General features: G+C 42.3%; 1 protein-coding gene across 4 annotated transcripts in view; it reads left to right on the forward strand.

Moving 5' to 3' along the window:
- Positions 1-4,581: 4,581 nt before the first annotated feature.
- The window catches only part of foxp4 (forkhead box P4), a 90,183-nt gene continuing 67,516 nt past the window's right edge, over positions 4,582-27,248 (forward strand). For 2 of the 4 annotated variants that reach the window (XM_044349855.1, XM_044349854.1), the window contains exon 1: positions 4,582-5,255. The gene's annotated coding sequence lies outside the window, so the exon portion shown is untranslated. The remainder of the gene's footprint in view (positions 5,256-27,248) is intronic. The other 2 variants (XM_044349852.1, XM_044349853.1) reach the window with 1 other exon arrangement.

Raw genomic sequence — 27,248 nt, forward strand, 5'->3', positions numbered from 1 at the left:
CAGAGCTCCTGAACCTGCATGTGGCATCACGGAGGCCGTGTCACAAAAACTGCCACACACACCTGGCTGCTCTTTAATCCGCACGATTTACAGCTCTCTCATTCCTCCTCTCCATTTTCCCTCCTCGCTTCTAATCTCAAATTTGTTCAATAACACTTAATTACAAATAATTGCCATTTAAACATTAGTCAATGGTTTCCTCCCTCCGTGTTTCAGTGTGTAATGTACTGCGTGATGAAAGGTGCGTGGGAACGCATGCATGTTTATATACTTATATTTGTGTGTCTCACTGCATCTGATTTGGTGAAATCAAATTACTTTACTGCCAAAACATGAGAAAGGACATAAATGTACGTGTGTCTCTGGTGTATCACTGCACATGAGAAGGGTGTGTGTGTGCTTACATGCATCTTCAACTGCAAAAAAGCATTTTTTTCACAGTATAAATTAAAATCAAATTTTTTTAGTGCACAAAATTGCAAGATAGAAATATTGACTTTCCTATAAAGTTCAAATATGGACTATGTGATTTAACAGCTACTTGGGCTAAAGATATTTCTTTCTTTTCTTAGGTGAAGAAGGTCAGGCTTTTTGTGGCAACAATTTTCTTTCAAAGAAAAGAATGTTTTCACTGTGGAGGATGTAAAGTTTCTCTTGCTTATTTCTTTAACTCTACACGAACAGCCTTGATTAGTTTTGGTGTAAACGTGAGGTGTGAGCCGCGCCTCCGTTCTGGGGGCTCGTTCCTGGACTTGACCGCTTGGCTGTGAGTAGGGCTGGGTTTGAAAAAAAAAATTTTCCGATTCAAATCAATCTTTATTTCAATGATCCAATATCAATTCATAAAATCCAGAGATTGATCTTATGGCTCAGCAAGTACTCATAGTACTAGAGTTACAGCCAGATAACTACTATTTCCTGTGGATGCGTGAAATTCTAACCCCGTTAGTCTTGTGTGGCCAGCCTTTGGTATAACTGACTCATTTATCTTTAACAGTAATTTGCCATGTTTCTGGTCCCACTGCTGTCAAACTATTTGTTGGGTGGTTTGAGCTGCTGACAGCTGCTGTGTGGGTACCACAACATGGCTAACGGAACTAACGGCTAACAGCGCTAACGGGTAATGGAACTAACGCCTAACCGATCTAACTGCTAACTGAGCTAACGAATAAAAAGTACATTAATGTAATTGATTTGGGATCAATTCTTATTGTAAACAATAATATTTTTAATAATGCACCAGGTTAGAGGGTTCCTTGTACAATTTACAGCATTAGTTCTTTGAAAATTGGTATTGTAAGTGAAATATCCCTAACCAAAGTGATATTGAATTGAACCGAATTGAATCGGAAATCAAATCCAATTGGGACCTTGTGATTCGGAATTGAATCAATTTGGGAAATCAGTGGCGATACCCAGTCCTGGTCGCCAGTTCTTTAAAACGAAGTGAGTCCTTGAGGCATTGAATGAGATCCTCTCTCGCTCTCTCCCGCTGTCCCTGCATATGGGAAGAAGTGTGTGAGTGTGTGTTAAAACAGCTTGTTAACACGTATGCCACTGCCTCGGCCCGGGACTACTGATTATTCTCTTCCAACTAAAGGCCAAGACAGGGAGAGAGTAGTGATAAACACATTTTCGTAGCACGTCTCTCTCTGTCTGTGCGTACGCGTGAGTGTGTGGTTGTGTGATGCGGAGCAGCTGTGACAGTAAACACGTTTATGAGTGGCTAATAGAAAGCAGGTGGCGATTGGCTGTGATCCTCCCAGCAATCAGTGTTATTCAGAGACTCGTGCAGATGACACAATCTGCACTGAGGCCATGCGCACAAACACACATTGTTCACAGGTACTGTAGGAGATGAAGAGTAGCTCAGTCATTTATTATTGTAATAAACCCAGCTCTGAGATGGCAGCAGTGTTTTCTGAGCCACAGTCTGCTGTTGTCTTTGCATAACCACAGAGGCGGCAGTGGTATGTTTGTGTGTACGTGTGCGTGTTTGTTTATGTGTGTGTGCAGCATAAGTGTGTGTGTACGCCTTCTTCCCACTTTGTCTTTATTTGTAAACATGCACACTCATATGTGTACCAAAATGGGTGTGGGAACATATGAGCATGTTTGTGAATGTTTGGATAATTTGGTCTGCATGCATTCCCGCTCCGGGTCTGTTTATTTGTATATGTGTGCGAGTGTGTATTTGTGGCCTCTCTTTGGGTTTGACTCTCAAGGCATTGTGGGGATTTTGTAGGGGGGTTGTTTGTAAACATCAACAGCAGTAAGTTTTATTTTATTGTAGCTGTATTTTACGACATTATTCCCAGATGGTCGCTAAAGCTCACAGTTTGTTAATGCGTCTACCACACATTCTGCACCCCCTCGCTCGCCCTCGCCACACATATGCTTTTGCTCTCATACGCAAACAAACAACGCAGTCTGTGGAACTGATTCGGTCAGGAATGAGCAGTGAAGAAGCCCCCCCCACCCCACCCACCCACCCCCCACCACCAGCACCACCACCACCACCACCACCAAAATCATCTTTTTTCTTATCAGTCCTAAATCCTGCTTTGAACAGATCAGATTGAGTTATTCAAGTTGGTGGCAGGAGCTTTTTTCTCATTTTTACCAGCTCTGTGACACTGTGGGTGAGCGCTCCCATATTTCTCTTTAATTAAGCCAGGGAAAACCTTGTAGTACAGCCAACCCAGCTCATGTAGCCACTTATGTTTTAATTTAATTACCTGTCCACTTTGATAATTATTCCCCCTGATTAACAGGGAGAGAAGGGTTCCTAAATGGGAATGGGAGACGGGTGAGAGGGCCAAACAGCATTTTTCCTCTTCTCACCAAGAACAAGAACGAAGGTGTTGACTTAAGATGTCCAGAGCTGTTTCTTTGGCTCTGTTTTGATCCAGTTTCATACTTGGCCTGCTTCGGGGCTCGGCTTTGTTCAGGCTGTGCAGAACACAGAGTCCCACCGAGGTCCCTGCGATCTGTTTGATCGTGTGATTTTCTGCAGCCATGAGCCAAAACAGACAAACAACAACAAACAAATCATGATTCTCCAAACAGGCGGGGGTGATTGATATCTTTAGTGGAAATGTCAACAGTTACACAACAACAAGCACAAGGATGATTCAGACTCTCTATTACGCTTCTCGCTTATATTCGGTTGATACAGGTTGTTTGTTGTTACATTGCTTAATGCGTTTCAGATATAAACTTTCTTTTAATGTCTGATTTTGTAGATCAAACTCCAAAGTGCACCTTCGTGATAACAGCCACTTAGAAAAGCATCACTCATCACCCTCCTCTCGCTCACATTAGCACCCGTCAGTCCTTAGGAGATTTATTGGAGACATATTACACAGTGTTCCCGGCAAAATTTGTCAGCCTCAGAGGAGACGTGAGTGAGTAAAAAAATATACGGGTGCTCATATACAGTCACACACAAACACACACACACACACACACGCAAACATTTGCACACAGGCACACATATTTTTAGTGGTATTGATTGCACTAATGAATGTGTTGTGATTTACTGCAGTCGTAGCCCATTGTTGGGTGCTGCTGTGATGGACTGCCATCATTTTCAAATGGTAAAAGCTTAGATAGAGAAAAGGCAGGAAGGCAGAATCCCTTTTAATGACTAACGCCAAATTATTCCAAGATCTTCCTTTGAGTTATGGTATTCTTTTTTTTCCTTACTTTTTTCATTTTTTTTCTTTCTTTTTTTTTTTTTTTTTTTCAGCGACAGGTATGATGTAATTTCCAAATTTCATCAGAGACGGTAATCTCAACACTGATTATGCTGTCAATTAGTAAATGAATGTGGCGGTTAGGGAGGAAAAAAGGTGGTAATAACTCTCCAAAAGGAGTTGTCAAGCTTCCAAAATACATAAAGGACATAGTGAGGTAGGCAGACAGTAAAAATTGTCCAATCACAATATAACTGTCTGTTAGCAAGGAAAGTGAAGCCACTTAAACTGTTTTTATAGTTATTTTTATTTGTGGAACAGAGCATTGCCTGGATTGGAATACATTTTTGGCATAAACTGATATAGGCTATGAAATGTGTAAAAAAGATTAAAGTTGACAGTAAGGTCTGTCAAGAGTAAAAATGTGTTATCTAAAATTTGATCTTTTTCACATTCTGTACTCTTTTGAACTTTTGTATTGTGCTGTATTGAGGAAACTGTGTTTTTTATTTATCAATAAAGCAAATCTAAAACTTTTTTATGAGAATCAGAAGTGTAGAAAAGGTAAGTGTTTAATAGTAGACTAGTTCTGTTTGGGTGATCTGCTTTGTTTCTGACGGTTTCTGAGCTCAAACTCCATGCAGGCTAACATCTGTTCCTCTCTGCCTCCACAATAGCACAACTCAGCCGGGATGCAAAGAGAGGTCAAAAGATCAGTGCCTTCCCCTCATCCAAACACACACACACACACACACACACACACACACACACACACACACACACACACACACACTGGGAGAGAGAGAGAGAGAGAGAGAGAGAGAAAGAGAGAGAGAGAGAGGGAGGGAGAGAGCTAGAGGGAGAGAGAGAGATACCTCTCACCGGCTGCTGTTTTCCTATTGTGCGCCAGGGCTTTGCGAGGATAGGGCAGCGATGAAAACGCGCACCTGCTTTAGAGGCATTACGGTAGCACAGCAAACTGTCCCCCCGCAACACACACTCCACACTCGCGCACACACACAGCCCTAGTGATTCAACCCTGATTTCCAGCGAACGAGCAAGCAACAGACGGGATGCCAAAAAGTGCGGACCGGTGGAGAGGTTATACGTGCTGAATAAGCCTCTTGAAGAGATAGCAGGGGGGGAAGCGGACGCATCAAAACAAGACGAGAAGCTGCGCTCGTTTCTTCGCGGCAACTTGCGCACAGTGCCAGAGTTTTAGCGGCAGTATTGTTCTGACTTCACTCCAGAGGGGCCACTCCGAGGAGAGAGGACGCACACAAAAGGGAAAAGGAAAGGACTAACGAGCACGCTTTGTCGTTTAAAGTAATGGCCGTGCGGTCTTAGATCCTAGATTTCTCTGTCTCTCTCTCTCTCTCCTCTCTGTTTCTTTACATTTTTTTTTTATTTTTTTTTTTTCGTCCCGTCGGTTTGTGTCCCCCTTTGTCGCCGCGAGAGAGAGTGGACGCGCCGGGGGTTTGAGGAGCAGAAGCGGGGCTGTCCACATGGTCCAACCACTGGCGTGAAAGTTGACTTCTTCAGAAAACAAGAGAACAGGTTGATGCATTATCTACACTTTCTATCCCCCCCTTTTTTTATCTTCCTCACTCTTTCCTCACTCTGTGCTTCCATTGAAACTTTCTGATACACACATTAGTCTTACCAAACGGCAAAAAAACACACACTGAACTTCAACTTTTCATCGCACATTGTTTGTGAGACTCAGCTTAATAATATAATAGCGTATTAAAGGGTATAGTGTTATACAGCGGGCACACTCGGGAGTTGTCTTCTCTCAGACTTCCCTCCGTCCATGTTTCATTCTAACTTTTCCAGTCTTTTCATTGGAGTATTTGAACACCAAAACTTGTCAGCCACGTTTTAAAAAATCCTCTTTGAAGTAGTTGTTTTCATCTTTTCGGTTGCTTCAATAGAAAGAAAATCGACGGTGGGCGGTGGAATAAGTTTCTCCCCTTCGACACTTTCACACGTGTTATACACACACAGTCGAAATGTAGTTTTTTTTTCAATCGACATTTATTTTAATCATTTTTTTTAATTTCATCTCTTATAATTTATCGAAGCGTGTAGTTTCGTGGACTCAGAGGTGTCTGCGCTCCGGAGACAACAGAAACTTTTCCTCGCAGGTTTAGGACGAAGATGTCGGGAGTGGATCTGAATGGAAACAACAAAACTTTGGCGTCCCGTGTTAATAACTCTTGTTAAGGGATTTGATAATAAACACCGACACGGGTTATGTGGTGATAATTTTACACACCCGTCTGAGAATCGATTATTTGTCATCGACCCAGTTAGCCGTTAAATATTGCCTTTTCTCTTTTTTTTGTGTGTCTGATCATTAAACAATAACGTTTAAAATTACAAAAAGGGGCATTACACCCCTCGCTGCTGATAATAGAGGCCTTGTCTTAAGAAAAGAAAAAAAAGCTTTCTTGTGGACATTGTCAATAGGTCAGGGGAACAATACTTTCTTTTCAAACGATTTTGACTTTTGAAATTTGAACCGCGTTGTGTGACCTCACTGAGTTTTGATGTTTTCTATGCAGTGTTACCGGATTAAATAATAATACAAATAACGATAAACATTAATATTACCTACAACTGAATGTCTTGATAGCAGGTTGGTTTAAAGGTTAAAAGTTTTAGTGGTTAAAGCGGTTAAAAGTTTGATTCCAGTTTTAACGGTGAATATTCAAACGGATCTAACCTGCAGCTTGTGAACAGTGATCATTAGTGATGCGTCTTAATCTGTTTTCCACAATTCATAAATTAGAGGGATTTCATGAAACGTTGGTTATCCTTTTGATGGAAATTATAAAATGTATTTCTACATATTTAGGCCTAGCTTTGACAATATCATAAATTTAGAAATTGAGGGGGTTGAAGTCTGTACCAAAACCTCTGCATGACCCATGTTTTCCCCTTATTTTTTGCAGTCAAAACCGCCTGAAAGGAGGCCTATACCACAAAGGATTTATTTTTTCCTAGAGTAAAAGAAAAAAGCTTGTTACCGGGACTGTGTTTTTATAAAATAACATATTGTAATGAAATGAAAACAGTTTAAATTTGCCTTTTATTTGCGTATCTGGATATAACACACAGTAGGCTGTACAACACAGTAACGACAACTTTATTGTTGTAAATACATTAAGTTGCTGTTGTTCTTTTCTTTTTTCTCCACTGTAAGAAAACTTCTATAATCAAATATCAAACATCAGTCAGAACATTCCCGCATGTCGCAGAGACTTCAGCTCCCGCATGATGGAAAGCTGCAGACAAAAAAAAAAAAAAAAAAAAAAAAAAAGAGGGAGAGATGAAATGACAATTAATTGCTGTTAGTTGTCTGTCAATGAGAGAAAAGCATACAGGCCGTGTGGGTGCACACCCTGACACGGGCATTATTGCCCCTTGATTGATGGGCGCCGGGGCATTTGGCATAATGAATTTTATTTACTGTGTCCTCTCTCCTGTTGTGTCTCCCTCCTGTCCCCTCTGTGCTGGCATTTCCGCGACGCGATGACACACTTTTAATTGCACTTTAATAGAAGATCCAGCGGGAATGAAAAAGCTCTTCATCACGTTTTATGACCTTGTCACGTTTGTGGTGTCAAGACAGGAAAGCAGGTATTTTGTGGTGGCTGGAAGCCTCGTAATGTAAAGTGTGCGCAGCATTAAAATATGAAAAAGTTCATTTTGCTCAGGAAATGGATATTAAGTGATAAAAAAAAGCTGTACTTTATTGTTTTAATGTGCAGTGTTGCGTTCAGTCAGTCTCATGTTGCGTTTTATTTGAATAATCAAAATTAAATCAGAATTTTAAAATTGTGTTAATTTGTTAATTTTAGCTAAGACATAATAGGATGTATGTATTTATATGTATACCAGCACACCATCACCATTTTTAAATAGTTTGAAAATAATTTACACAAAGCTGACAGTAACTCTCAATGCATCTCAGATACATATTTTCTATAGACTTGTATAATATGTTAAAATGCTAAAACGGTTTCCCAGAAATATTTTCAAAATAATTCAATCAATTATGACGTCTTTTTACAATTATGATTCTTATTACTGCATGTTCTTTCAGCTGTTTAATTTCCCTTTTGGTACAGTGAAGGCTCAGCAGCTGGGATGTCTCAGTTTAAAGAATGATGTTTAGATTTGCTGGTATGATTTAACAATTTATATAAAAATTACTCATTTGTAATTTTTTTTTTTTCCTGAAATGGCCTCACTGATATTCACTTGTAAACCTCATAAAGAAACAGTGCAGCTCAGGGAGAACAGCGAGACACTGCTGAAGAATAGAGGAATGGATCTTTTTGATTTCGTCTTCTATTCTGACATTGCAGCATTTACTAAACAGTGTTAAGTTATCATTTATATGTAGGGCTTTGCTCCTTGATAGGCTATCACATTAATGACAGGCTTTTCATGAAAATATAATGGGAGACCATGAAACAAAAGAGTGTTTGAGAGGCAGAAGTAGTTATTTGGGGAGGAAAAAAAAAAAAGAGTGTATGTGTGCAGGAAGCCAGAGGTGTCAGAGACAGATTGACTCTCTCTGCTCTCTGTCGGCTATTGTGTGTCCGTGTCTGTGTGTGTTTGCCTCAGCATTGCCACCTTTTTTCATCTGAGTTGCTTCAACACTTTTCCTTTTTGCTTTTTTCTCCTCTCGACAGCTGTGTCTTTTCCATGTCCTGTTTTGTTTCATTGTTTGAGTTGCTCATGTGCTGCTGAGAACGATTTTTATCAGTTTCAGACTCTCTCACTTCTCCACCAGACGATTGTTTTTTGTTATGCTTACTGACACATACTGATGTGATGATTTTCAGCTTGGTCTTGTGTATGTGACTACATGCCGCAGTGTGACTGTGTGGCCATGTATGAGACCGTCTAGAGACATAATGGCTATGAATCTCATGCGCTTTAAAACCCCTTCAGCAGGATTAAAAGCCACCAACATGATTGTGTTAGTCCATAAACTCACTCAGAGAGTCCTTACCTCCAGCATGAGCGCGTGTGAACGTATGTGTGGAAGAGTGTATATATCAAAGTGCGGGAGTGTGTGTGTACCAGAGTGCTTTTTTCTCAATTCACCTGTCCTGCTTGAGTGAAAATGGACAGTATTTGAAGTTTTAAATGTCCTGTGCGTCGGTAGTGTTGATGGCTCGCCTGTCCGTCTCTCCATCTCTTGCGCTCTTTTCATTAAAACCCTCCTGTTATCCCAAACCCACAAGTCTGAGTGGGCTTTTGGCTCCAAAGTGATGTTGAAGAGCACCCGTATACGACACTGCTATACATGTAGGGTTTGACCTGGGATAGATACTCACAGATTTACTTCTATCGCAACCACTTAGTGCATTACCTGCTTAAAAGCTGAAATGGTTAAATTTTCAATATCCTTTAGATGGGGTTTGAGGAAAGCAAAAAAAAAAAAAAGTTTCTGTTCAGGGAGTGAAAGCATGTTTTTAAATGAAATTATTTCAAGTGTTGCTCCTGAAACTGCCGCTATTCCAGTGTGTGCGTATTGGAAGTGAACATGTGTGTTGGAAACAGTGTTGGAAAAGAAAATAAGATCTTCTACAGGTTGTAACAATTGTGCAATTATGTGGTAAAATAAAACACATTTTAATTAAGTGTATCATTGATTTTCACAGAATAAAATTGTTCCTTTTTCAGTGATACGAAAAGATGGAAAAAGAAAATCTACAAGACTACATATGCAATCACTGAATATCCCATTACAATAGCAATTACTGCTTGTTACCTCCTTAAAAAATGTTAATGAAATATAATTGACAAATTAATGGATTAAATGAAGGTGTTATTGCACATGGGCAGCCAGCAAGTGGGAGAATGTTCTGTTTGTGTATTGAAGTGATTGACTGCACAGTGAAACTGCCGCCACATTGCTTTAGACTGAGGTCTGATTATACATGTGGTTCTAATTGAACCTGTTATTTAGGAGAAGTTGAGGGCTGAATACTTGTGTGTCAGTGTGTGTGTGTGTGTGTGTGTGTGTGTGTGTGTGTGTGTGTGTGTTTGTCTGTGCGCGTGTGTAATGAATCCCACACATTTTTCAAAGATGAGATGTGTTTTTATGACAGGTCAGAAGGCAGTGTTGTACCGTGAAGTTGCAAGACAGCAGGGGAGGAAAGAGAAGGGAAGCGGGAAGATGCCTTTAGAGGTCTTTAATAAGTTGACCAGCTGAGAGAAAGAGAGAGCAGCCCGTTCTGTTGTCTTTTGTTGCCTTTTGTGTCTCTTGAAAGAGCTGTCTTTGCATATGTGGTGACAGCAGCCCCACTCGCAGTCGCAACTTAATTCTCCAAAATTGTATTCCCTCTGATTGATAAGGTAATCGTTTTTGCTGACACGGTGGTTCAGCTTGTGGTCCCTGTGTTTCAGATGAGATATTTCCTAAGTTTTTATATATATATATATGTATGTGTGTGTAGGTGGGGGGGGGGGGGGGGTTGGCTGTGAGGCAGGTCGGCTCAGAGATGTTTCTCCAGCTCTAGAGAGCACCGGCCCATTAACAGCTGATGGATGTGGGAAGGAGTGACCCAACAGCTCCAAGCGGAAGGGACTGTTTCCTATGGGCAGGGGCGGAGTGGCGGTGGTGGTGGTGGTGGTGGTGGTTGAGGGGGGTGGGGGGCAAGAGAGGGACAGAGAGAGACAGATAGAACATATGAGTGAATGGCTGGTAGAAGCGAGGGGAAACGACAGTCTAAGGGTTTTAGGCGTGGGTCATTATAGCTGGGGAAGCATTAGATCAGCCTCTTCGGAGTGCGCTTGGCACCTGAGGCCATGGCTGGAGCGGAGAGAGAGCTTGAGCTGAAGGGGAGGGCTGTGGCTGTGGAGTCTGGCGGAATGAGAGCACATTGTGAAGTAAGGCAGTCGGGGCTTTCAAGTTTGATTTCACAGACAGGGAGAAAGAGTCACGGAGGATCATGAGGTCAGTGGCACAGCCAGGTAGCGCACACAAGACGCTTTAGCTGTAGTAGAAAAAACACACGAGCGGTGTTGTGTGTAAACTGAGAGAACGCCTGTTGTGTTCAAACAGAGCATCTTCATGAAAAAGCTCTCATCGGTCGTTGTGTCCCCTGCTAACTCTGCATTGCTTCTGACAGCTGTATTTGTGTTATGGATTTTCCTTCACTCTGTCCCGTCTCCCTTTCCTTTCCCCTGCCTCCCTCTCTCAGTAGTCGGCTCCCCTCCTTCTCTATCGCCTCCACCCTATGACCTTTTGTAAGCACTTCATCAGAGAGCCGTTGGTGTTTTCTAAAGTGCTGCGACAAACTGACAGGGCAGCTGTCAATCGAGCGGAGAACCGAGGGAGCAGATCAGTGGAAAGCTTCGCTCAGAACAACAATGTGACTAAACTTTCTGCAGCACTGCTTTAATGTGTATTGAAAGGATGACTGTGAAGGGTAGGTGACAGCTGTGAAGCGCAAGACTCAGAGCGTTATGGATACACACAGAAGTACATACACATTTTGTACATTTCATCTGACTGTAGAGAGGCGTTACACGGCTCTTGAGCGCTCGTTTGCCCGTAGTGCTGTGGCGGTGAAATCTACTGAGCGGACGAGTATATGCTCTGATAAAATGCTGAGATTCACACAAGAGGAGGAGCGCACAGGGATTTACATCCAGGTCCATAAACTCAACCACAAACCTGACTGAGCTCAAATCACTTAAGCACAAAGCTTCGCCAGCAACCACTTTTACATCTTACACTCTTATGAGTTCCTGATGTAAACTGTGACGAATAATAACACCTCACAGTTTGATTTCTTCTCCTATTTTCTTTTCTCATCAGTTTGATCCTTTCATTTTTCGTTGATTCCCAAGTGCGGTTATCAGATCTATCATTAATCTGATTTATTGCAGCATTTTTTTTTTTTTTTTTTAGTTTGTGATTTGCATCAGAATATTTTGCTTCAACCAGGATGACTGTATATTAACATATGATGATAGGAAATTAGCAATGCAGTTTTTCCCCCTTGTCCGTGTTCCTTACCATCCTGGACTGGGGGAGGTAATAACCATTTAAATGCATCTCATTATGTTTTCTAATCCGTAAAGTATCGGGATGTTGGCTAACGCAGGCGAAAGTGAGGCTGGAGCGTTGGCGTGCACTGCTCTTTTATGGTATTAGTATTTGTGGCATTAGTTCCGGGGGACATGGGATGCCTACTTAAGCTATTAGCATGTGAGGCGCCGTGGGATGATCCATCCCCTGACAGGACGAGCTGTTAACCAGTGCTAAACCAAATCACAATAGGCTGCCTGGGTTGACGGATTGACAGAGCTCTCAACACTTGCCTGGACCGCCCTTCCTTCCTCCTCTGCCTGCACATAAACTCATATGAAGATTTGTTCATGTTTGAAGGGAATAGAGCTTGAGAAGTTAGTTTTCCTAAACTCCTGGTAGAAAGAAATATTGAAGAGAAGAAATATTTAGAGAATCTTTTCAGAGGTTAATATAATAAATAAGACGGCAAAAGACAACATGCTGTCAGTGTCTCTGTCTGTCTTTTTCCTTCTGCTCTTCTGCTTTCTTCTCTGCCGTAACTCTCAAGGTGAGGAGACTGTACAGTTTTTGCCCAGTGTGGTGCGGACTCTATGGCTTCTATAGTGGCCCTTCAGAGAGGGGAGGGGATGGGGGAGGCAGGAGGGGAGGACGGCGACTGCCGGAGTCACTATCAGGAATCTTGGAGATCGCTCACAGACGAGATGGATGCTGTTGCGCTCTGCATGTGTGTGCACTTATTGTGTGTTCGTGAGTGTGTGTGTGTGTGTGTGTGTGTGTGCACATCCAACTACAATTAACTGTCAATCACCGGGTGACCCTCCACCCCTCTCCGCCTCGGACAGAATTCCTCAGGTTTTAAGTTCTGTTTTGCAGACGGCTGTCGGAAAAGAAAAGCAAACAGGTCGTCACTTTCCCAACTTGTGTATATTTTTTAGACATTTCATTTTTGAGAAGAAAACAGGCTCTCTGTCATAGATATAGATGGTATCATCCGCATTAGAGACGTGGGTTAAAACAAAATTTAAAAAATCATTTAGAGAGTGGTAGAGAGAGAGTGTTGAGTAGCTTGCGTTGGTACATCAGTGGCTGTTTTTTCACTCTCTGGCTGTTTTCTGGGCATTGAAACTCTGATAGTGTGTATGCGCATACACATACGCGCCTGTGTGTGGTGGGCATTGTTGACCGAGAGACATCTGCCACTAGATTATTCCCAGCTGTTATCTGAATAATTGTGTAATCCCCCCCCCCCCCCTCCCCATCACTCCCTCCCTCTTTTTACTCCCTCCTTCCTTCCCTCACTCCCTCCTCCTCCTCTGCTCCCTTCTTGCCCCCACAGCCCTTCTTCCTCCGAGTGATGAGACGGAGAGTGATGAGTCTCTTTTCTGGGTGGCACTTTTTGTTGTTTTTTTTTTTTTTTTTTGCAGGAGGTGTTTATGAGTGTGTGTATGTATGAGTGTGTATCTCTGCAGCCCCTGGTCACCGGTCGTTGTCTGACATTTGTAGAAGGATTTGAGTCCCCCCACCACCACCACTACCACCACCACCCACCCCTCTCGTACACACACCCACCTCCCTCCACCTCTCCTCCCCTCCTCCCCTCCTCCCTGTGGCTCTCAGGGAAATAAAAGTAGCCTAATCCTGCCAGATCAAGATTGCTGTCCACCACAGCTTTACCAGCCTGTGAATTAGAGCCAGCTCTCATGTTCCTGAGGAGAGCGAAGGCAGAGTGTGTGTGTGTGTGTGTGTGTGTGTGTGTGTGTGTGTTTGCGTTGTGGGCCGTTGGCCTTTGAAGCAGCGTTAGCTGTTTGCCGGCAGAATGCTGGTCAGGGGGTGAGAGGAGAGGAAAGCACAGAGAGCTGAAAAACAAAAAGAGAAGACCAGTTGAAAAGTAGAGAAAGTGTCTCACCGTTAAAGCACTGTTAATTTTCAGATTATTCTAACAGGCTACATGTGATACTGTTCAAATATATTAACCAATTTTATGTTAAGTAAAGAAGTTTTTTAATTGTTTTTCTTATTTACATGTACCTTAGTTTTTTTTTTATTTTCAACTTCAATACATTAATTCAAGTTTTAAAATGACACAATTTTTTAAACAATTAATTAGAATTAATTTTTCCTGGATTAAAAGGGAAAAACATCATTCAAATATACTCCTGTCGCATTCTTACAGTCCCACTGTATCTACAAAGGCACAACACAATGTTTAAACGCAGACGTTTTTCCTCCTTCCTCAGAGAATTTTTTGTAGACTTACAGTATAACAAGCAATATGTGAACTAAAAAAGAATAGTTTATCAGTCCTTTTTCATTTAGTTTGCAACAAACTGTCAATTCCCTCTACGGAGCTTTTGTATTTTCTAACACCACTCCTTGAATCAGTTCTCAAATATATCAGAAAAGATGTTTGTGTGTCACTCATAAGGCTGTACTGACACACACACACACACACACACACACACACACACACACACACACACAGCATGCGTGCCTGCAGTTGCAAGGGCTGCCTTCATTTCTGGTCTGTGGTTGGTCGGAAAGTGTTCTTTTCCCTGTCGGAACTCCGATAGTCGCTCACTGTGAAGGACTCAAGACTTACTCGTCTCCCTTTTCTCCTCCTCCGTTGCACTTTCTCTTGTCCATCTACTCTTTCCCCCGTCTGTGCTCTCCCTCTCTCCTCCTCTCCCTGTCATGCCTGTTGTCTCTAATTATCACAGCTCTCTGTTCCCTCAGCCTCTTCATTACATCCAAGCTGTCATCACAGTTTACCTCCAACATTCGCAATCTCTCCTCAGGCCCCCTGTTTCAATAGAAATAATTTATTCTACATGACGGAAATGGCAAGACTCAATGCAAGGTCAATCAATAGCCCTCTCAAAAGTAGAAGTAGTTGTTTTTTTATGCATGTGACTGTGTTAAAATGACTAAAAATTCTTTAGTTTAACAACAAATTTAAAAAAAACATCATTGAAAGATTTTCAATGATGAAAGAAAATTTTCAATTTTTTTTCTCCTTTTAAATCTATTTGTTAAGTAGAATTTTTTTTCCCTCTCCTTGAATGCCAACGAATTTCATGTATGAGAGGCAGGAAATGTGAAAGACAGGCCTGTTGTCTGTTTAAAAAGACCACATTGAACTAATAGTACAATCACACATACTCCACATAATTCTGACTTAAAAACATATTGAATTATGTTCTTTTACTCTCTCAAAGAATCGTTTTAAATGCGGGAAAGCTGTGTTGGATTACAATGATAAGTTGTGTACAATTCATCTTGTGACTGTTAAGAAATGCGAATGCAATTTTTTTGTCCACACACCTAGTTGTCCCTGGACTAAATTAGATTGAGACACAAGGTGCAAAAAAAAAAAAGACTAACCACAATCAAACAACAAACAAATGACAAAGAACAAAATATAACTGTTAATTTCTGCTTTGCCTCCCCTCTTTGTATTTTTTTCCTTCTTATTTCCAGTATGAGACTTTCTTTTGAAGTATTTACAATCAGCAAGTAATGGAGAAAACACAGCCTTATGTTCAACAAAGACTAGGGGGCATTTATTACCAGGTTGAAAAGCAGCCATTGGCTGTTGGCTTAGCAGACAGCACAATGCCCATTTGCCCAGTGAAGGTCAGCTCTGCCGTATGCAACCTGTAGCCCTAATCGGCAACTTCTGCTGCTTCAGGTACTCATTGTCTAAAGGTCAGTCAGGAACAGTGCATTAGCCTCGAAAAGTAGTCAGCATAAACGAGGGAGGAGACTAAGGGAGGAACGAAGGACTAAAGTACAAAAAAAAGAGGACAGGAGGGAGGGTGAGTGGCAATGAAACCCTGGCATGTTTCGTGGTGTCAGGCAGGCGTACGGCTTCTGGGGGCTTTGTGAAAAAAGTTTGCCTGTGAAACTTTGCTGAGGGCTGGGTTTGGTTTGAGCAGCTCCCCCAGGGGTTCTCTCGGAGAGTGGGTGGAGGGAATAGGAGGAGGAGGAGGAGGAGGAGGTGGGAAGAGAAGTGAGAAGGCAAAGAAGAGGAGGAGAGGGAAGCAGAGAAAAGAGAGCAGGCATGCCGTCACATTCGTCCGTTGTTACGGGGCGCAGGCCTTTAGTCGCTGATCTAAGAAACACAACTCCTGGCTCACGCCCCCTCCTTATCCCTCCCCCTCTCCTCTCCGTCCTTTTTCTCTCTCCTCTCTTTTCTTCCATCCTCCGCCGTGCCTCTCCGTCTATCTCTCCCTTACAGCGGGCTTTCGACAGCTCCGCGCTGTGGTTTGAGCACTGGTTATTAACATACAGTCTGCATTAGTGGAACAGTGGCTAGGCCTATTTGCTGGTAATGAGGATAGGGGGCCTGTGCTGTATAGTAACTTGTTTGACCTCCAGTGGTGGGGTCAAGTTCATCCCTAGGAGGTGTAATTCTCTCCCTCCTCAGCCCAAACACATGACTGCACCCTGGACCAAATTTGAATCTCTCATCCCCTTCTTTGCTCTCTCCTTCCTCTCCCTCGTCCCCCTCTCTTCCCACAGGGTTAATTGAAGGGGAAATTGATAGTTCTGTGCGGTAATTGTGGCTTTGAGAATTCTCTGTCTCCCACAGAGAAAGATGAGGGCAGCTGTACCAAAGACAGAATGATGTGCTGTAAGAGAAAAATAGAGAGAGAGAAATATATAGGCAAGGGGGGGGGGGGGGGGGGGGGGGCTGATGGAAGTGCAAATATTATAGCCCCCACACCTCCACCACGGGGGTGTGTGGGGTTTGATTGGTTGATGAGGGAGCGTGTTGATTGGCTGATGACGAGCTCAAACATCTGCGTAACTTTACTAGCCGGGCTCTAGTAATCATTCAATTCATTATCCAATCACAGAGATTCACCATACTGCTCTGTATCCTCACTGATTCTCCTTTTAATTCCCTTTTTGAACCCCACTCCCTCCCTCCCTCCCTCCCTCCAATCCTCCCTTACCTCCCCGAGGAGTCGGGGATGGACAGATGAGTGGAGCGCACTGTATCTGTTCGGTTCTGCTCTGCTGCTCGCTGAAGTAGAGAGAGACAAACTTATATTCCAGCGCTGAATGGACTCTCTGCCTCTCTCTCTCTCTCTCCTTCAAGAGGGGCTTTTCTTTCCCAGGGGCAGAGCTTTATAATTAGTATTCTTCCAGAAATAGAAAACTAGTTTTCTGAGGTGAAGTCACCCTCTGATGTGTCGTTTTTAAGGCAGCAAATTTGAATTGATATGGAGTGAAGTGAAATCTATTATATATATCAGGAAAATCAATTTTCACCGCCACCTGCCACATGCTAGTTTCATGTTTATTTTTGCAAAAATAAAAATCTTCACATAACAAAAAAGTATTAGCAAAATGAAATGACTGAGAGTGAACTGTTTTTGGCCAGACTGGCATTTCATTCCTGTAGTAACAGCAGGTCTTGTTTTAGCTCCTGGCTTAGTTGTTTAGTCTCAGCTCAGGCCACCCCAAGGCTGTCACCCAGGCAACGTTGTATGAGTGAGCGTCTGCGCTGTCTTTATATTATTTAATTTTCTCTATTGTGTGCCAAAATTTGTCAGTGTATTCATTTCTCCCTTTGACTTTATCACTGCCATTGGTTCCGTTTTTTTTCCCCTGCCCTGTTTTTCCCACCTCTTGTTTCCCCCTTCAGCTTCCCTCCACCCCCACCCCCCCTCCTCACTCCCCTCTGTCTCTCCCTGCCGCTCTCCTTTCTCTTCCCCTCTTCCCCCTCCCCTCTCCTTTCGCTTTCTCTGTCCGTTAATGAGAATGTGTTAACGAGAAAGAAAGATCTATTGGGTATAGCACAATTTATCAGAAAGGCAGAGGTTTGGAAGAAAAAAAAAAAGGCGGCGGGCCCTTCAAAGAAGTCCTATTCTTGTGGTTGTGAATGTTTGATGAGACAGTGAAAAGTTCCCCCTCTAACGTCATGGTGTCTGAACAGAAGAGAACAGAACCGTTCTAATCATGCCGCACAGAAAAAAATGACTTCCAACCCGATTTAATTAACTGATAAGAAACGGCTTCAAATTAATTTTTCAAGGATGTTAGATTTTGATTAAGAAACTCCTAAAAGAAATAGACGAATAATCAATTTTTTAATCAACTTACTCAAATGGTAACTGGTTAATATGATAATTCTAGCAATTAGGGCAAATATTGTCGAGCAGCAGTTTCTATGCATCCTGTTAAAGGAATTATAATATCTTTACATCTAATTATCATGGTTATTTAATTTTTTTGTATGGCTACCTCTCAATTTTACCGTTCGTTTTTTCATCTGCCATTATAGGGATAATGAAATGAGAAGTTGGAAAGTGTAATAAGATGAAACTTTTATAAGGGCCAACCTGAATGGGGTTTTTCACGCGCCCTGATTGGATAGATATTTAGGAAAGGGAAAGGGGAGTTGTTCAGAATGACATTATTTCTGCTGGTTTTACATGCAAAGCTGAGATGGATCTTTAGATGTGTGATTCTTGTATTTCATCAGCAGATTAAAGTAGCTAATAGCTCCTGGCTTCTCTGTGTGTCCACTGGCTTATTCATAAGCAGGTATAGGTACAGCCATGAATATCCTCACCGTTTCTAATCCACAAAGTTTCAAATTATCTATTCAGTTAGAGGAGAGAGAGAGAGAAAAAAAAAATCTGATTCAGCTTTGATTGAAGGAAAGACTGGGCTGTTCACCTGCTAGTGGCCATAAAATGTGTAGGTATGTGTGTGTGTGTGTGTGTGTGTTTCCCTAATTGGACAGGTATTGTAGTGGAGGTGAAGAGGGGACAGTTGAAGAGAGAGTGGGGGGATGCAAAGAAAGAGCTGGCAGGGGGTCGGGGGCTTTAGGAGAGCAGCAGAGAAACAGTTCTTTACTTCAAAGAGGGCTTATAGCCTGGACAAACGCTAACCCTGCTCACATACCACCGCAACACACACACACACACACACACACACACACACACACACTCCACACATTCACATACAGTGGCCAGCCTCTCTCTTTTGCCTCTCATGAGATGAATATCCATCCCCTCTCACACTTCCCTCTCTGCTGTATCCCTGATCATCAGTGGAGTCGAGCGTTCAGAGGGAAATATTGACAAAGCGTTTGTAGAGATGGAATGGTTCCTTTAATTATATGCTGCTCTTATGATGCATGGTGTTACTGTCTGGCTGCTTACTCTCACACACACACACACACACACATACATACGTGCGCATGTACGCTGATCAGCTGAATAGGTATTCCTGGCACAAACCCCTGTATTGAGCGTACATATTCAATTAGCAAAACTCATTAGCAAAACTTGGCATTTGTTGTTGTTTTTTTTCCCTCCTTGCTCAGAATTAATGGTTTTGATATGCTAATTAGCGGGTAATTTAATTTCAAAAGGCCTCAATTAACAGCAGCGTTGTGGACACGAGGAAGTTAAGCAGCGTAATCTAATTTGCATTAGTAACGAGCAGGGAGTAATTAGTCTCTAATTAGCCACTTCAGACAGCACTTGTGTTTACTTTCCTAATGAAGTGGAGGGGCTTTTTTTTTCAGGGAAGCCTGTGTGTGTGTGTGTGTGTGTGTGTGTGTGTACATGTAAGTGTGCTTATGAGAATATGTGTGTGTGTGCTTTTTTGGGTGGGGGGGGAGGGGGTGGTCTGGCACCAGAGGGCGAGTGGCATATGGCTTACAGTTTGGCTCCAGTTACACACATGGGCACCCCCTATAACACACAAACAAACAACGCCACGCAAATGAACACACGCGGAGGTCAGACCCCGCCGTCTTATGTGTTTGGGCGCACGTTCACAGTAGTTTTCAATCCACTGAAACTTCCTTATGAGCTCACTTACAAACGCCACAAGGGATTGATCGTGTGTGTTTGAGGGTTTTTTTTTTTTTATCTTGATAGTGTTTTATTTTTTTGTGTTGCAATAGCTTGCAATATTTCCACATTTCCTTTTCTGTATATCGAGGCACTTGTTCATTTTCTGCTGTAGTCTTTACAAATGATGTTTTTTTGCATTGTGGAGAGTATAAACTGCTGTGTGTGATCGATGACGTTACAAACCATGGTTGCTGGCCAGCCTAATGCAGGGTTTATTTCTGGGATACGGGTGCCTGTGTTGACAACGTAGCAAAACAGAAAAGGAAAGACAGACAGCTTGATAGATGGATAGATGGATAAATAGACAGCCTCGTGGCACACTGGATTTTATTCCTTTCATTACAATCTTTTAAATGATCTGGGAAAAAATCACAAGTATATCCTAAGCACACTCAAGGAAAATAGTAGACAAATTAAATGCAACTTTTTTTTTTAAAGGATGAGCGTTCCAACAGTTTGAACTTTTCCATTCACAGCCGTGTCAAAAACAAGTTGAAAACAACAGGCTTCCTCCTGGGCTTTTTTTGGGAAGGGAGACGGGGTGGAAGGGTTACCGGGGGAAAAGCATAGCGGGGTTTAAGGGGAGGGGGGACAAGCAGCTGCCCTATTAGCCCAAATCTGTTGTTCAGAGGAGGTGGGAGGAGGTGGAGCAACACCACTGAATTTTCACAAAGAAAAGCACACACTTTTTTTTTTCACTTTGTGTGCAAAGGAGGCCATGTTCTCAGATTATGCCACAAATTAACGTACGTTTAACCCCTAACACCTCTTCGGGTGTAGATTTTGTCATATTTTTACCCATAATCCAATGCATAGGACAGAGGAGACCACGGGGACCCCATTAACTGACAGCCTTAGTGATGGAAAGGCGTTTTTCCAAAGGCTTTTCCCCAACCTTCCCTGGGAATAATAAGAGAGGTCAGAAAGCTGGGTGACTTCCTGCTGCAAAGAGCGGGGTCAGAGCGCCGGTTGGCAGAAGTAGTCAGCGCTCAGCGGACATGACTTGGAACACACTCTCACACACACATACACACACACACTGAACAAACGGCAGCCCATAGTTTAGAACTTGTGTGATTTACATTCACCAAGAGCAGAAAGCTGGAAAGAATTCAATAAATATAATGAATGAAGGCGCTACAGTGATTATGAGCCTGTTTCTAACACTGACCTCTACCCATACGCACATACACACAGATTTATAGGCACAAACATCGACAGATATGCACATACACACACAAACACTCACACGTACACATCCATAAATAGGCAACTGATTTACAAATGAGCTGACCTGTGTGTTGGCCTTGCTCTCAGATAGGCTCACACCCCCGCCAGGATGCATAAATCACAATGGACATGCATATGCATGAGCATCTGAGGAGGTGGGATAAGTGCGTGTCTGCATGTGTGTATGTGCGTTTGAGCACCAAGCAGCAGCAGTGTTTGTATCGATCATTGAGGCTTAGTTAAGTGCCTTTTATTTCATTGAGTTAAAGTTAAGGACCGCGGACAGGCCTCTCTCCAGCGTGTGTTGCCTTTGAATGGAGAGAAAGCAAGAAAGAAAGAAAAAGGAGAAAGAAAGAACTCTTAACTGTTCTTTTTTCCACTTTTTAGTAGCATCTAGGGATAGCACATCACATTAATGGAACCGAGATGACGTTTCACGTCTCTTCTGTCTCTGGAAGAAGTGGTTTTGACGTTGGACCTTTGCCTGATGTGTGTGTATGATGTGAGCTGCTTTAACCTCCTCTTGTTTTATGGACTTATACATGGCTCTGGATCTCACTGCTGCTAGATTAATTTACACACCACTCACACATGCTTGCCAAATCTCCCTCTGTCTCTCTCTTTTCCTCCCTCTCTCCCTCTCTCTGAAGACAGAGCAGAAATTGCCTGGTGAGGTAAATAAATTACTTCCATCGATTGCTGTAGTTGTAGAGTGACTTTATCACAGTTTGACTTGTCCAGATACACATCAGCGCGTGACAGCGTGTGTTTTTTATAACGTGCCACTGTGTCCGTGTGTGTGACTCACTTTACACGTGTTTGTGTGTGTGTATGTGTGTGTGTGTGTGTGTGTGTGTGTGTGTGTGTGGGCTGTTCAAATCAGAGTAACATCTTCCTGATGGGTATCTCTTCATATTAAAATCTATTGCTGGAGCTACAGCATTGTCCATAAGCTGTGTGTGACTGTGTGTGTATTCGAGGTCTAATTGAAACAGGCCGCCACGTCATATTGAAAAGCAGATGAATTAGGCTGGAATTATTAGAGTAGGAACTTACAGCCCACCTTTTGGCCAGATGGGTTGTTGGCTGATTGAGTTTATCTCTGCCTTGTTACCCATCAGCACTGGTCACTGACATCTTAATACAGCGTTCACAGATACCTCCCTCTGATTGTATATGTTTTATCTACATATCTGCCGTATGTGTGGACACGCCAATGTGTGTAGAAACTTTAGCCGCACCTTAACCCCTCATGCCCCAGATGTCACTTCATGGAAAGAGGTTAAAAGTTCACAAAAAAAAAACAACACACATCCAAGTGCAGAGGGTATGTGTGTTGCTGTGTGTGTGTGTGTGTGTGTGTGTGTGTGTGTGTGTTTCAGTCTGGGACACATGCGGTTTTAATAGACGCTGTGCTGACGTTACTGCAGAGGCCAAGAAGCCACCGTTAAAAAGAAAGGATTTGGAAAAAGAGTGAGAAAAGGCCTCATCTGTTTGCATTAAACAGTGGAAGAACTGACCAGTGAAGGAGCAAATGAGCGGCAGACGGCTAAAAGATATCTGCTTCTTGGGCTTTGTCTTTGCCCCTGCTTTCCCTTCCTCATTCTCTTCATTTTCTTCAGCCTAGATCGCTCAATATCTTTGATTTATCTTATTTTATCTCACATCTTTTAGAAGTTGAGATTTTTTGTGTGTATGTTTGTAGCATTTGCCCGTGAGTGAAGTGCATTTATTAATCAGCTCTATTCCTGCCCAGTGAGTCTACTACAATATTTTTTTTTTCTCTTTTAAAATATAGACACACAAGTCCAACATAAAAATGACAAGAATGTGATGAGACACTAAACGGTAATGATGAGCAACAAAAATGCAGACAGGCAGATTTTTTTTTCTTTTTTTTTTTTTTTAGTTTACTTTTTTTTTTTTTTTTACACTATTCCTCATGGTTTATTCTGACCAGTCTGTCTGTCATGTACACTATCAGGTTCTTTCGGCATCAGATGCTCCTGATTTGAGAATTAATTAGGCAGCGCAGTGGTGTCAGGGTTGGGATTTTGGGTTTGTTCGCTAGCTATTTTAGTAGCTAATTACTGAGGGGGAGAGTGTTAATTGGAATTCTCTTAGATAATGTGAACTCCTCTTCCCCTTTTCTCCCCCGCCTCCACTAGAGTTTAATAGAAAACCACAGCACTTAATAGACTCTCCCTCTCAATCGCTCCATATTTAATTTTTTTTTTATTATTATTTTGATGATGCTGACAGTAGCTCAGCTGATGTCACTGGAGACAGCTGATGTTTGTGGTCATGTTGGCGCTCTGAATGTGTGAAGTGTACTCTGTGGTGTGTCCTCTATTGAGAGGAAGTGACACATAGTAATCCTCTCAGACTTCATCGGGATATTGATTCCTTTTCTCTCACTAGCAACTAGCGACCTGTTAGCTTTAACAGGGTGCGAAGTGACGGAGGTACAGAACCCAGCGACATATCACTCAGGGAGAAATAGGGGCAGAAAGGTATATTTTGAAAGAAAAAAAAAAAAAAAGAGATATAGTTCACATAAAAATCTTCAAGAATGGATGATTAAATTAACTGCATTTAAAGTCTTTGAAAAATAAGTGATGAAAAACATAATTTTGATTAAAAACCTGTCTTAAGGCCTTGTTCAATCTTTTTATTTATTTATTTTATGCTTAACTTTTGTTGCACTGATAATGAACAATACTGGCCTAACCTGCGTTTTGACTTCACACTTTCTCCATAGCCGGGGGCCACTGAAATGCAAATTTAGTGGCGCATAAGTGGGGGAGAAAAAAAAACACCAAAAAAAAAAAAGATTTTAATTTTAAAAAATGTTTGAAATGAAACAATAGTTGCATTTGGATGTTGTTATAATTGGAGCGAATGGCTGACTAGATAAACAGACTTCTGTTGCTGGCGTAGGAGCACACACTTGGGGGTCTTTTCATATCTGCGCTCTGTTTAAAAATTAAACTCCTAACCAGCATAAAGCAGAGAGGGAACAAAATTAATATACAGCGAGGGAAGACTAATCAGAGATCTGTGGTTTCATTGTAATTCCTCCATCGTCCTAAACTGTGACAAAAACATTATTTATCATCTTTACCTTTGCTTCAGCCACTCAGAAAGGCTTGGCGCACACACAGAGAACCTTACAGTGTTTTAATATCACTGCTTGTATATTCTAATCCTGACACCACTTGAAATATAATTCCTTCCCCTATTTTAAATCACGGATGTGAAATTGCATTAAGGGAAGAGTGTGTGGGCATGAAAGCGGGGATGTTAAATGGACATATGAATGCAGGGGTGAATCCTAACCTATTAAGTACTTTCCTTATTATTTCTGAAAGTGGAGCGTGATAATTAGTTTGGTAGAAATCCTATAGCAGGGTGGAGGTATGGGTCTCAATAGTTGAGCCAAATTAATTTCTTCTGTCACCTTGAGCATACGTTCCTCTTAATAGGTTTAATTTATTTCACGGTGATTATCTTTTTTTTTTTTCTTCTAACCACTCAACTGTGATGCACATATTCACCTCAAAATCCACTTCAGCCTCCTGCACATGTAAATGGTATATTCATACCTAAATATGATATAGCTGCACGGCATCATTACCGCTTGGCTCCTGAGTTTTGTGTGATCTGAGAGATGGCACTGTGCCGTTTCCCAGGGGTCCCCGCTGCTGCGGCCCAGTTGTCATGTGATCCATGTGTCTGGCTAGAGCTCCGTTTTTTCTCAGGAGTCACTCCAAGTCTTTTTAGTCCTAAAAGTTAACAGTCATTCCTGATGTTAAATCCATCAGAAACCTCCATGTGCCACGAGGTCACTTTAATAATCTCCCCTGTGTGTGTGTGTGTGTGTGTGTGTGGAGGTTAGGGTGGGCCATGGGAAAGTGGCATACCTGATCGGATTAGAGTGATCCCAAGGACACTTTGCGTGGGACAACGTTTAAATACTCATTTCTTTTACATTCAAGCACATTTCATAACGCCTCAGACACATGCTGCCTTTTTCTATTTCAAACAACATATGTCACTGTTAAAATATTCATTTTTAGCATACTTTGAGTGTATGCCTGTGCGTGTATGTGGGTATACACACACACATGGGCACCCCCAACCCAATATGTATGGTTTGTTTTTGATGTAGCAGGGATCACTCTAGTTACCCTGTCTGGTTTCAACTTACACTGGTAAATTACACCCAATCACTAAAATTACATCCTATAGACTGTGTGTCTATGTGTGTGTGTGTGTGTTTCTCTTCATTGTTGACGTCATCTCGCAGAGCCGTACTCGATGTCAGCTTTGATTAGGCTGAATGAAGTCCAACTGTTTTTGTGTTTTCGTCATTTAGGGGAAGGAAAATGGAAATGCAGCTGTTTTGTGTGTGTGTGTGTGTGTGTATCTGTGTGTGTGTGGAAATTGCTGTGTTGTGTGTGGCGGTGAGTGCGTAAGAGTGGTTGTCAGCTGGTAAGCGGTAAGGACACGGCGCGTAGTGAAGCTGATGCACAAAGTTTCAGTTTTCAGTGGAGCAGCTACAGTAAGGGAAGCTTGATGGGACAAAACTCAGACGGAGAAGCTGTAGTCTGCCAATTAGTGCACCAGATGTCAGTTATTGTTGGACTAGGATTATGGCAATAACTGCAATTGGCCAACGGTTGCGAGCATGTGTGTGTGTGTGTGTAAGAGAACTAACTCTACTGTGATAGATTTTAAACAATCTTCTTTTGGGACTTGCTCCTTTCTTTATTACTCTTCTGGCACCTGCAGTGTTTTTCAGAATTCTGTCTCTCCTTCTTTCTCTCTTTCTGTGTAGTTTTTCAGCATTTTGGAAATGTAAACACTTCTAAAATACATCCAGATGTTACCAGCTGTACTCCGCCACCACAAACACTGGGCAGGGAGTGTGTGTGTGTGTGTGCGCCTCAAAGACTCCTTTCCCAACTATTCACTCTCAGACAGACAGAATGATTGCCTGATTTTGTCGTATATCTCTGCTTCTTTGTCTGAGTGTGAGCAGGTTTTCAAATACAGTGTGTGTGTGTGTGTGTGTATGTGTGTGTGTGTATGTGTGTGTGTGTCTGAGTGTGTGAATAAGACTATTGTAGTTCTTAAAAGCTGCTGCAGGCTAACGTTGGCTGAATTAAAGGTGCTATTAAATGTAGAATAGTCAGAGCTGATGCAGTGTGACAAAGACAGCGATTTCATAAAAACATTGACCTTATGTATGCCCCATTATCTCTCAGTCTACTCCTCTCTCAGTGACACACACACACACACACACACACACACACACACACAAACTCACATATGCAAGGCTAGCATTTTTATGGCAAAGCTCCATTTAGATTTGTCATTACAAGAGATTGGACTGAGTTCAACCACTCTGTGTAGGCGAAGTTGAGAAGGGTCTAATTGTGAGGTGAATGGTGTTAATGTTTGTTTATGAAATGCCCTTTACTACGCGTGTATGCACACACATGCACACACACACACACACAATTACCTATTCGGTAGACTTCTAATTAGCAAATTCCATAATGACATGATATTATTACTAGAATTATTCTCTCTTTCACTCTCACATGTGGCCACTTTTCAACAGGTGAACACGTTTAAATGTCAGCCTGATGATGTTTCAGATGTATCAGCATACTCTGTGTGTGTGTGTGTGTGTGTTTGTGTGTGTGTGTGAGAGAGCATGTATTTGTTTATGCACCATGGCCATGCTGAAACCTTGCTCCTTGGGGAGTTATTACAGAAGAGGTTTTCTGGCCGTTTTCTCTCATTAGTGTGAATATGGAGAGAAATCGCGGAAACCTCGGTTAGCATGAGCACACACACGCAGACACACATGCACGCATACAAAACACACACAAAGGCTGCATGTAAGGCAGAAGTCCAGACATGTGCGCAGTGCTGAGGCTGATGCCATGACTAGTCTAGATGTACATGGTGCACTTCTTTTGCCACAAGTCTATTTCAGCTTTTGCTTCTCTGTATACATACACGCTATGTGTTTGTGTGTGTTTCTCCCCGTTGATACAGCATCTGGTCCGAACCTCCCTCAGTCCTTCAATTCAAACTGCAGGTTGTTTGTTTGGGTTCGCCCTTACAAACACACCATTACGCTTGCCCTCTGCACTGAGGACTATTCCTGGCGCTGGCCTTAGTTTAGCTCAGGCCTGCTGCCTGGCTCACTGGAGGTCCCTGCAGGCAAACCTCAGTCCTACCAGAACCCAGGAAGATCCGAACCACAGCGCACCGCCCAACCACCACAGTGAAACTCTACCCTGCTTCAACCGGGCTCGCCTCACAGCAACTTAAATGTCAGCTGGAAGGTTTTAGTGT

Source organism: Thunnus albacares, chromosome 4, assembly GCF_914725855.1.
Source record: "Thunnus albacares chromosome 4, fThuAlb1.1, whole genome shotgun sequence".
Taxonomy (NCBI): domain Eukaryota; kingdom Metazoa; phylum Chordata; class Actinopteri; order Scombriformes; family Scombridae; genus Thunnus; species Thunnus albacares.